Genomic DNA, 14,565 nt, shown 5'->3' on the forward strand with positions numbered 1-14,565 from the left:
AGTAACATACTGTCCATATAATCTTAAATATTTCTTTAACTCAGGCACAGTAAGTACTTCGATAGCTGAATCATCAAGCTGCTTTATATCCATGATAAGACGTAAAACAATAACAATGGCGTGGGTTAGCCTCCGGAAGTTTAATTATCTACATGGAGCGCCGCCTAGCCAAGGGAGATAACCTACTTATAGGAAAGCCCTATAGATGGCACTCTCAATCCCCATCAAAACTAATAGAGTGGTGGTTCTGGGCCCAGGGCGACAGACATTTCCACCTGTATAGATTCAGAAAGAAACCTATCAAAAAACAGCTGGTACCTTGTCAGCTTGCAATCCTCTGCCTGTCAAGTGATAATGCTCTGGTTTGACTGATTTCATCAACTTACCGCTAACGAAAATAGTTTGATTATTCTACATTGCGAGTTCAAATACACTTGGATCAACTTGTATTTCATCAATTCAATGGTATAGCTATACATTGCCAGTCAATGTAAACTGCTACATTTTTCCAAAGTCAACAAGGAAGACTCTGTATGGCCATTTGACCTGCTAGAAATAGCAGCCAAATCTCCCCCGAATTACACTATCTCTACTGCCTTATAAAAGGAAAACAAGACACCAGGTAATGTAACCCTGGGTGTTATGTCTCAAATAAGACAGATAAATCAGGATTGTTCAATTAGGGTTGACTTGGAGCTAAACAACGACTACTATTACTACTACTGTGAACCAACAAGGGGCCTTCTGCATGGTTACTTACTCTGCAAGAAACAACAAACAAATCCCTTAAACCACACCTTACTAAATGAGTGATATACAAAAATAATATGATATACAAAATGATATACAAATGATATACAAATGATATACAAAAATAATATGCAGAGACAAGTCAAGACGAATGTCTGAGTATAAATCAACTTGATTATAACTGACATGAGGCAAAACTACAAGAGCAACAACTCCTGTGTATGACTCATTTAGTTTATTGACCATCAGGAGATGAAAGATAAACTTTTATCTCTGTAGGAAATGAACTCAAAACATTAAAATTACTATGAATGACATTCTACCACTTCCGCCACTCATTTCACGTCTATCTTTTTGGTGAGGTGTATGTCGGGGGCGGGGGTCTCCATTTATTTTAAACCTCTTCAACGTTACCTGAAGTAACACAAAAATCATTTCTATCATATTGTTTTGTTTTCTTTTCTTTGTATCGCTCTTATTTCTCTGCAACTTTTGTTTATTCTTTTTGAAATTTGAATAAATTTTACCTCTTTTCAGTGCCAAGTAAAAAACAAAGAAAAAAATTTATCAGACAACCCATTAGTGTAATTGCCATGCACAAGTATGATGGCTTGGTAGCTTGTATCATGTTTGCATTAATTGTTTCATGTGCCTGTATAGTAAGTAGCAAGAAGATATAGACACCCTCTCATCCTCAACCCACCTCCAACCCAGTGGAACATCCGGGATGACAGCTAAATGGAAACACAGTTGTGCCTGTCTCCAGCTGGTACCCATTTACAGCTTAATAGATATGGTCTCCTTGATTGGTGAGAGGAAGTTATCCCATCCTTAGACCAGAGACTTAGTTTGAATGCTTGCAACAGTGTGGACTTTACCAAAGGCACTGAATTACCAGGTCATCATCATCATCATCCTCATCAATCCATGCCAGTATGAGGTGAATAGTTCATGGTAGTCCAAACTAGTTCATAATAAACATTACTGTTCTTCTAGATGAATCAGAAGAACTACATCTTGCTCATACATTCTACTTTCAGCATGGTTTCTACAGCTGGATACTCTTCCTAATACCAACCACTTTAAAAAATACTGAGTGCATTTTATTATAACATCTGTTTAGTGAGAGTTCCTTATTACTTGCAAGACGAAAAAGTTCTCACTCCTCTTTGCTGTTTCTGTTCATTCGAGGCAATATGAACATAAGGTGGTGGGATTAAACAAGGGTGATAGATTAGGTCTACCATCCAGTTAGATTAGTTTGATACAATTATGATTGATGGATGGATAGGGCATATCTCACCAACATATTTTGAAGGGAATAAAGTCCATGACCTAGGCTTTGTATGTGTTTTTTTTTCTCAGTTGTAATTGTCAAACGAACCAAACACAAAATATCTAGATAGTAACTGAAAGAATGAGTTAATGCTTTTAGAATGTCATGACATCCAAGAATAATTTTTCCAACTCTCCTATATAAATTTGAATACATCCTTGAAATGTTAGTAAAGCAATTGTAGACTCTGAATAGAATGAGATAAATGTTTAAGCTGTGTTCATTCTCTTGAAAATTGTCATTGCTGACCACTTACTTCTTTCAGCCAAACAGTTTTGTTGTTGTTTCATCCCATCTTCCTGCCAACTACTTGATGGAAATTTCAACATATTTTAGTCATTTTTGTATTGTATTTAAAAGCCAGGATTTCTTCGATTAGCCTTGTTCTAGTCTCAAGTTCCCACTAAATGCAGTTAGTGTGATCACATACTTACTTTGTCAGTAACTACTTGACACAACACTCTTAAGACCTATTATATATACAGACAACATTAGAGCAACAATTAACTGTGATGATCAACTGGGAAAAAACAACAGCTGTAGCAGCAGCATTAATGCTATATAATAACAGGAACAACAAACAACCTCTCCCAGCCTTTGCAGCAGAAACAAATAATATCAATCACCAGTATTTATTTACAAGCATAAGCAGTAGCAGCAACATCAAAAGAATCAGTGGCATCTCTATTACCACCACTTGACCAACAATAACAGTCTCAGTAATAATAGTAATGTCAATTCCTTTCTCACATCACCAAATTGAGGCCAATGAGACAACTCAGACTCATGATATCTGTAACAGAAGCAGAATGCAAGGCAGTTGCTGCTCTGACCTTTGAAGGCTTCCTGTAGAGAGACACCAATTCATCTCAAGGTTAATTCCAGCTGCTGCTGGTGATGATACTCATTTTCACCTGAATGGAATGGAGCACTGAGAAGTGAAGCGACTCACTCAAGGACACAATGTGCTCCTTAGTACAGTCATCAATTACACCAACAAACTTTGTTATGAATGCAACATTCATGTCACAAAACCTTGTCACTCTGTCTGACATTAGAGGCTTATCACTATTACTTGAGTTATCTGGCTTCAAAGACCCAATTTTCCTACCATGAGGGGCTCCTGTGATATGAGGTAAAATTTGAATGCACAATTAGAACAACTCCAACAAAGCATCTTGTGTGAATGCAGTAACAATTTCATCAATCCCCATCTCCAGTTGAGCACTTTACTTATTGAATGTAAAAGGATCGCATCTCATCTCATCTTCTTCACTCACTTATTCCCAGGAAGGTCATGGATGCAGAGCCCTCAAGCATGTGTTCCATTGGATCCTGTCAAAAGTAACCATTTCCAGTTTATCTCTCAAGACATTCTTATCACAAGTCTATAGTATTGAAGCTGTGCTCTCTCAATTCAGGGAAGTAGTAGCTCTACCTGGAGTGCCTTGCTGATCTCTGAGATATGCACTCCAAAGTCCCTTTGGAGGAACCCTATCTTAGCTGCTTGTATTCATAATCATATTCTTTCAGTTATTACTCAAGATTCAACTGGATGCAGAAGGATGAAAAGCAGAATTGATTGTGGCAAGCTTTGAACTCAGAGAGTCAGAACAAGTGCCTCAAGATATACTATACTGTCCAACAGTCTAATGACTCTATCAATTTGCTGTCTTATAGTAGTTTTTGACTAATTAAAGCTATGAAAGTAGAGATAAGAACCGATGACGACATAACTTACATCTGATTACCATCAGCTATGTAAGCAACATTCTTGTATGATATGTTGGCTACAAACACAAACAAAAATAAATAAATGAAATGAAAAATATACAAATTCATACAACTGATGTAACTGTTAATACAGTGAAACTGCACCTGCTAGAAATGGCAGCCAAAGCCTCTTTAAATCATATATGTACACACATATGTACAAACATCTAATATAATAAATACGAAAACTAATTTGTGTGTCAGTGTGTCACACTTTGAACCCCTCTTTCATTATTCAATGACACTTCCTCATGCTGGGGTGAGAGTAATAGTAGGCACAGAGACGGTGAGGGTGGTGGCGAAGATAGAGAGAGAGAAAAATATAGAAAGAAAAAGAGAGACAAAGAAATTTAGGGAGAGTTGATGATGTTTTATTAAAAGTAGTAGTGTTGATGGTGGCAATGGGAGTAATAAGAAGAGAGAGACAAAGAGTGGGTATGTGAGAGAAAGAGGAAGATGGTGTACAACTTTCTTGGACAGAAATTCCTGTGGCCAGCATACTGAACCAACTACTGGACACTATCATATTTGTCTTATCTTTTGCTTTCTTTAATACATACATATATGTGTGTGTGTGTGTGTGTACATGCTGAGACTCCCATGGGATTGCACCTAAAAAGTTACCCTCCCAAGCACAAGTCTGGGTAAGGTTGTTTATGGAAAACTAGCAGTTGCCCATGCATACCGGCCTCCCCTCTCCACGCCACCAGTGTTATCCAAGGGAAAGGCAAAGGCTGATACAACTTGGCACCTGTGACATCGCAACTCATTTCTACAGCTGAGTGAACTGGAGCAACGTGAAATAAAGTGTTTTGCTCAAGAACACAACATGCAGCCCGGTCTGGGATTCGAACTCACAACCTCACAATCATAAGCTCGACGCTCTAACCACTGAGCCATGCGCCTTCACTGTATGTACATATACAAACAATATATATATATAATACACTTTAATTGAAATGCAGTTTCCCCAAAATTAAACATATTTGATATAACAAATGTGAATGTCAGTGTGTCACACTTTTTCAACTTTACTCCTAGAGGCCATAGCCCAACACATCATACCATTTTGGAATCAGGCTGACTTTGTGAGTAAATTAAAAACATTCCGGGTCGAATTTGAAACTGCAATCCTGAAATTTTGGATTCCTATGTTTTCATTACTGCGATTGTTTTCGGCAATTTTTTTTACATATTTGGATATGACTCTGGAGGAAGCAATTGCAACAGTTCTCCGAAACAAGTCAGATCTGTTTGTAGATCTTCCCATTTGGGGTTAGTTGCTTACATTGGACAGCTTTTAAGCTAGTACGTACGTACGTACATACATACATACATGCATGCATGCATACATACATACATACATACATACATACGTACATGCATACGTACGTACATACATACATACATACATACATGCATACATACATACATGCATACATACATGCATACATACATACATGCATACATACATACATACATGCATACGTACGTACATACATACATGCATACATACATAAGGATGTATATATGTTTGTGTGAGCTAACAAAGAAAACCACTTTGTGATATCACATCCTGTTAGAAACAGTAGCTCACAATCATAAGGTCAGGTATTCAATTTCTGGACTGGGTGGTAAACTGTGTCCTCGAGTAAGGTACTTTGTTTCATACTGTTTGAATCTACTTTGCAGAAAATTAGTACCTGGTGATTGCTGGCGCATCTCTTTCTTCCTCTTTCTATCACCTCCATAGTATGCTAGGTTGAGAGTAGGTGTGTCGGAAAGATTACCAACACTGGCACTTAAAACAGCAAGCAAAAGCATGCTACATGTTACAGGTCTTATCCATTTGCAAGTGATGGCTATGGCTATGGCTACACAGTTTGAGACTGGATTTAAACCAGGAACCATTATTTCGAAATTAAAAATAACATTCTTATCCAGTAGGCCATTAATGTGTAATATTCTCCCTCTCTCTCATTTCTTTTGGTTTCTAGCAATGAGATCCCAATATCCAACTAAGAGGGTCTGTGATTTTTATCCCATCACCAGTGATGATTGAACTCTTAATGACCAAGACCAACTACTTCTAAATAAATAGGATCTTTGTGGAATTGACGATTCACTGGGCTGATGCATTGATAATACAAATGACAATAAACAGTACACTCTCCAGAAGATATTTTCCTTTCATCCTCTTAAACTGGAGATAAACACCAGATCTACAGATTCTTTTGATTTAGAAAACAATTAATTAGCTAACTTTCAAAACAAAACAAAAAAAAAATAAAAAGAAGAAAAGTAAAATAGGTGAGAATGGCTTAATGGATGTTGAATGTATGTTTGTGTCTGCAGAAATGGTAGATGCAGGGACCATAACACATAGTAAAAAGGATTTAAGAGCCCTCTATCACATTGTAACTGATATATATTCACATTTACAAAGTGTGCAGGAGACATACTTCTTCAAATAAAGTTGAATGGAGCAGAAGACTGGGGTAAGGTGTTGGAGGTGGGGAGAATTGCTTAACAGGAAGTTTAATGTTTTAGGTTTCACTAAACAGACATATTCACATGATCTCTTCATAGGAGTGGAGAGGTGTTGGAATGAAAGTAAAAAATATTTTTTTCTAGTTGGTAAGTGTGCCTGAGAAAGACTGAATGAATTGAATATTTCTTTTCCTTTTATACTAAGATGTTGGAGATGGGTAGGAAAGGGGTGCAGAAGCAAAGAAAAAAACTGCCAGAAATGTTAATTTTATTTATTCAGTAATTTCTCTTTTAGTCTCTACTCTACCAATAGCTACATTTTACTGACCTTAGTGCAGAAGAAGGAATGTAATGTAATGGCGTTCTTCCAGTTCTTTATACCCAATACCAACACTATCATATTACCAACTGACATCACCACTCCCCACTGACGTGACTAATCCAAGCAGTAGTACCACTTATATTAAATACACATTATTACAAATCTCCCACAAACACAAGAGCCAAGAAAGGTGTGAAGATGTGGCTAATGTTGTCACAGGATCATTCAGAAATAGCAATCGAATCACCTTCAAACCATGCCCATTTGATAATGTTTCCTAGATATCCTGAAAAAGAAAGTGTGATCATGGGCAGATTTGATCAATGGTTTACTGATCATCATCACCACCATCACCACCACCACTACCATCACCACCACTATCACCACCACCACCACCACCACCACTATCACCAACACCACCACCACCACTATCACCACCACCATCACTATCACCACCACCACCACCACCACCACCACTGTCATTGTCATTAGTGGTGGCAGCAATATCATCATCATCATCATTGCTTAAATCAATGCCCTACAAGCTTGACTGTCATAAATCTGGACAAATCTGTTCTCCATTGTCATAGCTCTTAGTGTTATTAGTAAAGATACTAGGAAGTAGTGGCAGCTCATGTACTGCAGAACTGCAGCACCCCCTATTTTCACTCGATATTATTGATAACATTCAATGTAATGAGTCCTTTTTTCTTTCTTTCTTTATACTTGTACATTATATAATCCTTAAGCTTAATGTCAGTAGCCATCCCCTAGTTTATAAAAAATATACAAAAATCCTTGTATAGAACTGTGCGCTTCACAGTTCCAGCAATGCAGTGTTTGGCTGTTGTGTGCATGCTTACATGTCCGAGGTAGGAAGCTGCATGCTAAGGAGAGAGAGCACTGTAGTTCATGCAGTTCCAATCCTGGTGTGCTGGTGAAAGCTAGTGTTTCTTTGTGACTCCATGTGTGTTGTGTTTAAAATGTGTTTTTATATTCTTGAATATGATAAAGTGTAGAATTAGATTATTATCCTGCTTCCAGCTACAGTGTTGCTGCTAGGATTCGGAAAATAGGGCAGATTTTCCTCCCTATTTTGTGATTTAGGGGGGATTTTTGAAAAACAAGGGGAAATTCGCGGCAGTCTTCAGTGAATAAATTAAACACACTACCCAGCAGTGGCTAAAACGCGAACCGATCAAGTTTATGCATAAATTTTCTTTTTATATGTTTGTTTCCTTTTACACAATATTAAAATAATGGCTAAAAATTTTCTGAAGTAGCACCCCAACTAATTTTATCTACGAGCCACTACTGCTAAGAGGAATACAACAAAGACAGTAAGATGCTGAATTGGCAGAATTATTAGCATCAGAAGTTGTGATATTTGCTCTGACTTCAAATTCTGCCTAGGTCAACTTCACTTTACAGGATTAGGAGATGACACAACTACACAAGTATGTCCCATCACTCTTACTATGTTTCCTTGTAACTTTCTGAAAGATGGATATTTTTAATTGAAACTATTTCACCCTTCACCTTCTGAAATTTCTAAAATGAATATTTTTTAAATAAAATGAAATGCATAGTCCTAAGAAGTATTTTTTATTCAACATAAGGACCTTTGTGATTTGACAGGCAACGTTTTTTTATGTAGTGTTTTTGGTACCGAAATACTTTCAAACTTCGTATACTTGTATGTTTTGTGGTATAGAACAGATAATAAATTTTGTATTCGAAGTTATTTCACGTTAAAAATTGTCTTATTTCGGTAATTTCAACTAATCACTGACATCTATTCAGTTGTATACAGTAACTGCTGTGACGGTGTATATGGTATTAATCCCCGTTAGTTCTGACATTTCCGATTAACTAGACTGTTCGTAAACAAAGGGGAAAAAGCCATCAAAATACTTGAATATTGCCTGCACTTGTTATTGGAGCTACCAGAATTATTAATGCACCTCCACCAAGTGCGTCATTTCCTAGAAATAGCAGCCAAATCTTCTTCAAATCAAACTCTAGTTTAGGGTTAGGGTTCGGGTTTTAGAGTTAGGGTTAGGGTTGGGGTTAGGGTTAGGGTTATGAGTGAGGTTATGGGAAAAATATACACACACAGATACGCACAGCGTAATTTATTGTATAAACAATATATGCGTATAAATTGCGATTAAACCGGATGAAATATGTCAGGGAATAACATTTTTCTTACAGGTCAAAAGCTACTATTTAGAAAACAGCAGTAAATGTATTCAGCTGAATAGATGTCAGTGATTGGTTGAAATTACAGAAATACGACAACTTTAACATGAAATAACTTGCGATGTACAAAATTTTGTTAAGAAGGTTAAGAGAAGAAGTTGTTTTATATGATACATTCTACCAGTGTCCCAAGTTTGAAAGTGTTTCATTAAGAAAACAAATGTTGCCCGTCAAACCCCAAAGATCCCAACATAATTGTAATCTACATCATTAAAACATAGGAGGAAACAAAATTGAGAAGTTAAAATATATGCACTTCAATCTGCCTTTTTTTTCCCCACATTAAATTCTGACTTAATCATAAAAATCTACACAAATGAAAATTGTAGAAAATTTCAGTAAAAAATATCCATTTTCCTGAAAGTTACGAGAAAAAAAGTTGGGTGGGGGACATATTTTAGTAATGCCTGATAGATAAACTATCATTTCAAAGTAGTAGATAGGCACAACTTGCTAGCATGTCAACCAAGATATGTTATTTGTTTCAACTCTGGGCATTCTAGAGGTGACATCTGAATTGTTAACCTCTGACAGTTCTTGGCTTTCCAATGGAACCATAGTCTTATAAGCTATGAAGCCCCACTCAATATGTCACAGCTCACTGGTGACAGCGACAGAGACTTTATTCAACAGATTGGTCTTTGACATACAGAAATGGGCTCATTACTTACAGAGGGGAACCAACAAGAACAATTCTGTGCAACTACAACTGAAACAGAGGTATGCAACAATAAGAACAATATCAAGGATTCAACAATAAATCCTAACCCTAACCCTTATCTGTATCAGCACCATCCTTCTTATCACTATTATCAGTAACAAAGCAAACAGACTCGGGGGGGGGGGTCTGTGCTAGTAATAGAGCAACATAGTAATAAAGTCAATAAGTACAAAAATTCTAATCTCTCTCTCTCTTTGTATTTGTGTGTGTGTGTGTGTGTGTATTATATTATATATGTTTGTGTATATAGATATATATATATACACATATATAAATATATATATATATATATATATATATATTATACTATATAAATATATATGTGTGGGTGCATGCATATATATATATATATATATATATATATATATATATATATATAATATTGTATGACATATATATTTACTCTTTTACTTGTTTCAGTCATTTGACTGTGGTCATGTACGTTTTTTTGTTAAGAAGATTAAGAGAAAAAGATGTTTTATATGACACATTCTACCAGTGTCCCAAGTTTCAAAGTGTTTCGTTAAGAAAATACTGGTGCCCCCGTTTTGAACAAGATCCGGGGATGGTCATATTGCCAGTTTAGCCAATAAAAACACACGCACTGTATATTTGGTGCTAATTTGCTTCAGCTTTATATTACATTACATTACATTAATCCTATTTTGCCCAGAGTTCTTTCGTCACACTTCTGTTGTATCCCCCATATCAGCTCTTATCAAAGAATCTGTGACCATTGTTTTCTTATCAGGAAAATTTCATCTCAGGCAAAGTTAGTCGGATTGTACAGTTAACTAGTTTTAAGATGGTAAGTTAGAATTTGAGAGAGATTTAGTTGCTATTTCTTCCAGGTTGAGCAACAATGTAGAAGCTTCCAAATGGGAAGGAAGCTAACAGAAGAGTACACTTATCTATCACCTGGCATTGTTTCAGAAGAATTGGAAGCCTTGCTATGCTGTAGTGCAGAACACCTGAATCTGAGCCTTAGTTGGATATATTCATGTGAAAATATAACAGAGGGTGGAGCAAGGTTGGTGTGGCTAAAGCAGAATGTTGGTTAAAATATTAGAAGGCAGACAAAATGATATCTATAAAAACAGTCATTAAGTACTGAGTCAAGGTACCCAAATGTCATGGAGACAGACACACTTATGTGTGTGTGTAGAGAGAGAGAGAGAGAAAGAGAGAGATAAGACAGATAAATATGGTCATCGTCATCACACTCTCTCTCTTCATATATATATATATATATATATATATATATATATATATATAAATAATACAGATTGAGACAAGAACGCAAAACATTAAGACAGTTAGGTGATACAAGAAAGGGACAAAACATTCAAATAGACGATACAAAGAAAACACAGACAGGTCATTCGGAGTTTTCTCTCTTCAAGCTGTAATTACTGCCAGAGGCAGTCCTACGCCATATTAAAATAAATTTGTTTGAAATTTTAAGGTGTTTCCATTATTTTGTCGAACCCCGTGTGTGTATATATATATATATATATACACACACACACACACACACATATGTATATCTCCCTCTATCATATCTCTTCGCTGGTTAAGACATGCTGGAATGCTCAGATAAGTTGAAATTGTGTTTTTGTCCTCAGATTTAATCTACTCATCTTTGCTGCTCCCCTCATCCTTATTAACTTAATTCAACTTAGTTTGCTCTAATCTAACTTAATTTCTTCTAATCTTATTTAATTTTACTTGATTTGATTTAACTACGTTCAATTTAATTTAATTTCATACTTGTTTCATATCTTCCTCTGTCAACATCTTCATTAATGCTTGGACCTTCTTGTTAATACCATTTAAATATAATTTTATTCAATTTAATTTTTGCTTGCCCTGTATTCCCTCTTGTCTCTGGTTAAACAATGTTTGCTTACATGCATTGCACCCCCCACCACCACCACCTATACCCTTCCCTGCAATCATATCACCCATTTGCTGTAACATGAAATTGAACATGACCATGCTGTTCCTAGTTTTAATATTTTATAGCTTATTTATTTAATTTATTAGTCACTAACTATATATAACAAATTAACTACTCTTATCTTGTTTACCTATCTAACTAATTTACCAACATTTGTATTTGTACAACACGTAACAATAACTAACCAGCTAACCTAGGTCAACTTATATACATTTATTGGTATCTGTAATTAACACTGCTGTACTAATTAATGCTGGTACAGCACCTATGTCCAGTGGAGGTAGCAAGTGCAACATTAACGATGGTGGATTAAATATGAAGGCAACTGCTATGTCATGTCTATTGGCAAATGCTCATTACAACCTTCTTTTCAGATACTGATTGCTACTGTTCACCTACCCATGTTACCTCCTGCCTCCCCACATAGTCCCTCAGTGTTGGCACTGCCCATGTAGGCACATTGAAAGGTAGGTCAAGTGAGATTGTTGAGATGCTTGAAAGGAGACGTGTTGATATGTACTGCATCCAAAAAGTTTGGAGGAGGGGAGCTTCAGCCAGGTTCCTCACTGGTAAACAGCGTAGGTACAAATTCTTCTGGGGTAGGATGGGGTATAAGGTGATGGGGTAGGAGGTGTTGGCATACTTCTAGCAGAGAAATGGGCAAATGAGGTAATTGAAGTAGTCAGAATATGTGATAGGATGCTTAAGCTTAGACTAGTTTTGCAGAATAGGACAGCAACAATCATCTCTGCCTATAAATCCGGTGACCATTCTCACCAGATTAACTACATTCTCACCAGAAAAGGGGATTCATGGCTGCTCTTAAACGCAAAGGCCTTCCCTAGTGAAGACTGTACCCCTCAGTATAGATTACTTATTAGTGACTTCAAGCTACAGGCATAAAGGAACCCAAGAAGCAAGCCAGTTTGGAAAAGAAAGATCTGGAAACTTAAAGGTCCTTTGAATAGTCAGAGGTTTTGGGATTTCCTAACTGAAGCTTTTGATGAGAAGGAGAAGGTGTTACAGACTTGCAATATAGAGGATAACTAGAAGTTCCTACAAGACAACTTACTGAGAGCCACAGACCAAATTTGTAGGCGGTGCTAAGTCCCAACCAATCCTAAGGTGACATGGTGGTGGAACAATGTAGTTGATAGGGCCACTAAAACAAAAAAAAAAAAAACAGGCTTGGAAGGACTGGAAGTGTTAGGGTAGCAAGGAACTATATCAGACAGCTAGAAGAGAAGCTAGGAGGCAGACATACTTAGCAAAGGGTGAAACAGAAAGGAAGAAATTTCCAATGTTCTGCAGTGTGAGGACTAGTGGCTTGAAGTGTTTTGGTTTGCCAGACAGTGTGCCAGGGAAAATTGAGATGATGTGGGGGAAAAATGTGTTTGCATGGATGATGGTCCACTTGCAGTTAGTGACTTTGCAAAAAAGAGGCTTGGAAGTGTCATTATAAAAGGCTACTAAATGTAGAGAACTCATGGGAGAAGGAGAGTCTGCCTAATGTTAATCCAACAGAGGACCAGCAACCTGAATAGACAGTAGCATTGTAGATAAAAGCCATGAAGGATAAGAAGATGGGGAAAGCCACCGACCCATCAGGAATAACTGCAGAGATGCTTAGAATATCTGGGAGTATGGGTCATAGTTTAATTACCCGTATATTTAATCAGGTGGTACACGAAAGAGTCAAACCCAATGACTGGTGTAGCAGCACCATAGTCGACTGCTACAAAAATAAAGGTGACGACTTAGAAATAATTACAGAAGTATTAATTGTTGGATCAGGTAATGAAAATCATGGAGAGGGTCATAATCCAACTAATTAGGGAGAGAGTTAGCCTAGATGAGATGCAGTTTGGTTTTGTGCCAGGCAGAAGCATCACTGATGCTATATTTCTGGTAAGGCTGCTGCAGGAGAAATACATAGCCAAAGATAAACCTCTGTACCTGGCTTTGAATGACATGGAGAAAGCCTTTGACAGGGTCCCCCTGATCCGTTATCTGGTGGTCAATGTGGAACTAGGGATGGACAAGTGGTTGGTGAGAACTGTACAAGCCATGTACAGGGATGCAATTAGTAAGGTGTGGGTTGGCAATGAGTATAGTGATGACTTCAGGGTACAAGTAGGGGTTCATCAAGGATCAGTCCTCAGCTCCCTCCTGTTCATCTTAGTCCTCCAGGCAATAACAGAGGAATTTAAGATGGGCTGCCCCTGGGAACTCCTCTATGCTGAAGACCTTGCTCTTATAGCTGAATCACTACCTGAACTAGAGAAGAAGTTCCAGGTATGGAAACAAGGTCTAGAATTGAAGTGCCTTACAATTAACCTAGCAAAAACTAAAGTCTTAGAAAATAGGAAAGCAGACAAATCACAAATGCCTTTAGGTAGATAGCCCTACTCGATCAGTAGGAAAGGTGTAGGTAGAAATTCCATAAGATGTACCCAGTGCAAGCTATGGACACACCAGAGGTACAGCAATATCAGAGGAAAGTTAACTGGAAAAATAGTTTTTGTGCTTGGAAAGTGCACAGGTACAGTAAACACTACAAATGTACAGAAAATAGGCTCCATTACATGCCAGCGGGGTAAGCTAGAGGTAGTTGATAACTTCCAATATCTAGGTGACCAAGTCAGTAGCAGAGGTGGATGCTCTAAGAGCATAGGATTCATCTCAATCAAAGTGTTTTAACATTCAGGACACTAGAAAAGGGTCGAGTTCAGCACATACATGTATATACCATATGCAAATACAATAGGTTTTTTTATGATGTAATCGAATGATTCATCAATATAAAATGTGTCTGAAACAACTGTAGTGAACCTTCAGGTGCTCCAGCATGACCGCAGCCACTTGGCTGAAACCCATAAATAAATAAATAAAATAAATATATACATATATATATATATATATAGAGAGAGAGAGAGAAAGAGAGAGAGAGA

General features: G+C 37.1%; 1 protein-coding gene across 4 annotated transcripts in view; it reads right to left on the reverse strand.

Annotated features, from left to right (window-relative positions):
• The window catches only part of LOC106882139 (NADPH:adrenodoxin oxidoreductase, mitochondrial), a 161,817-nt gene that overhangs the window by 86,469 nt on the left and 60,783 nt on the right, over positions 1 to 14,565 (reverse strand). The window contains exon 1 of one of the 4 annotated variants that reach the window (XM_052967979.2): positions 2,343 to 2,361. The exons of the other annotated variants lie outside the window; for them this stretch is intronic. The gene's annotated coding sequence lies outside the window, so the exon portion shown is untranslated. Of the gene's footprint in view, positions 1 to 2,342; positions 2,362 to 14,565 lie in introns of those variants that run through there. 4 annotated transcript variants of the gene reach the window in all.

This window comes from Octopus bimaculoides, chromosome 5, assembly GCF_046866305.1.
Source record: "Octopus bimaculoides isolate indiv1 chromosome 5, ASM4686630v1, whole genome shotgun sequence".
In the NCBI taxonomy this organism is placed as follows: domain Eukaryota; kingdom Metazoa; phylum Mollusca; class Cephalopoda; order Octopoda; family Octopodidae; genus Octopus; species Octopus bimaculoides.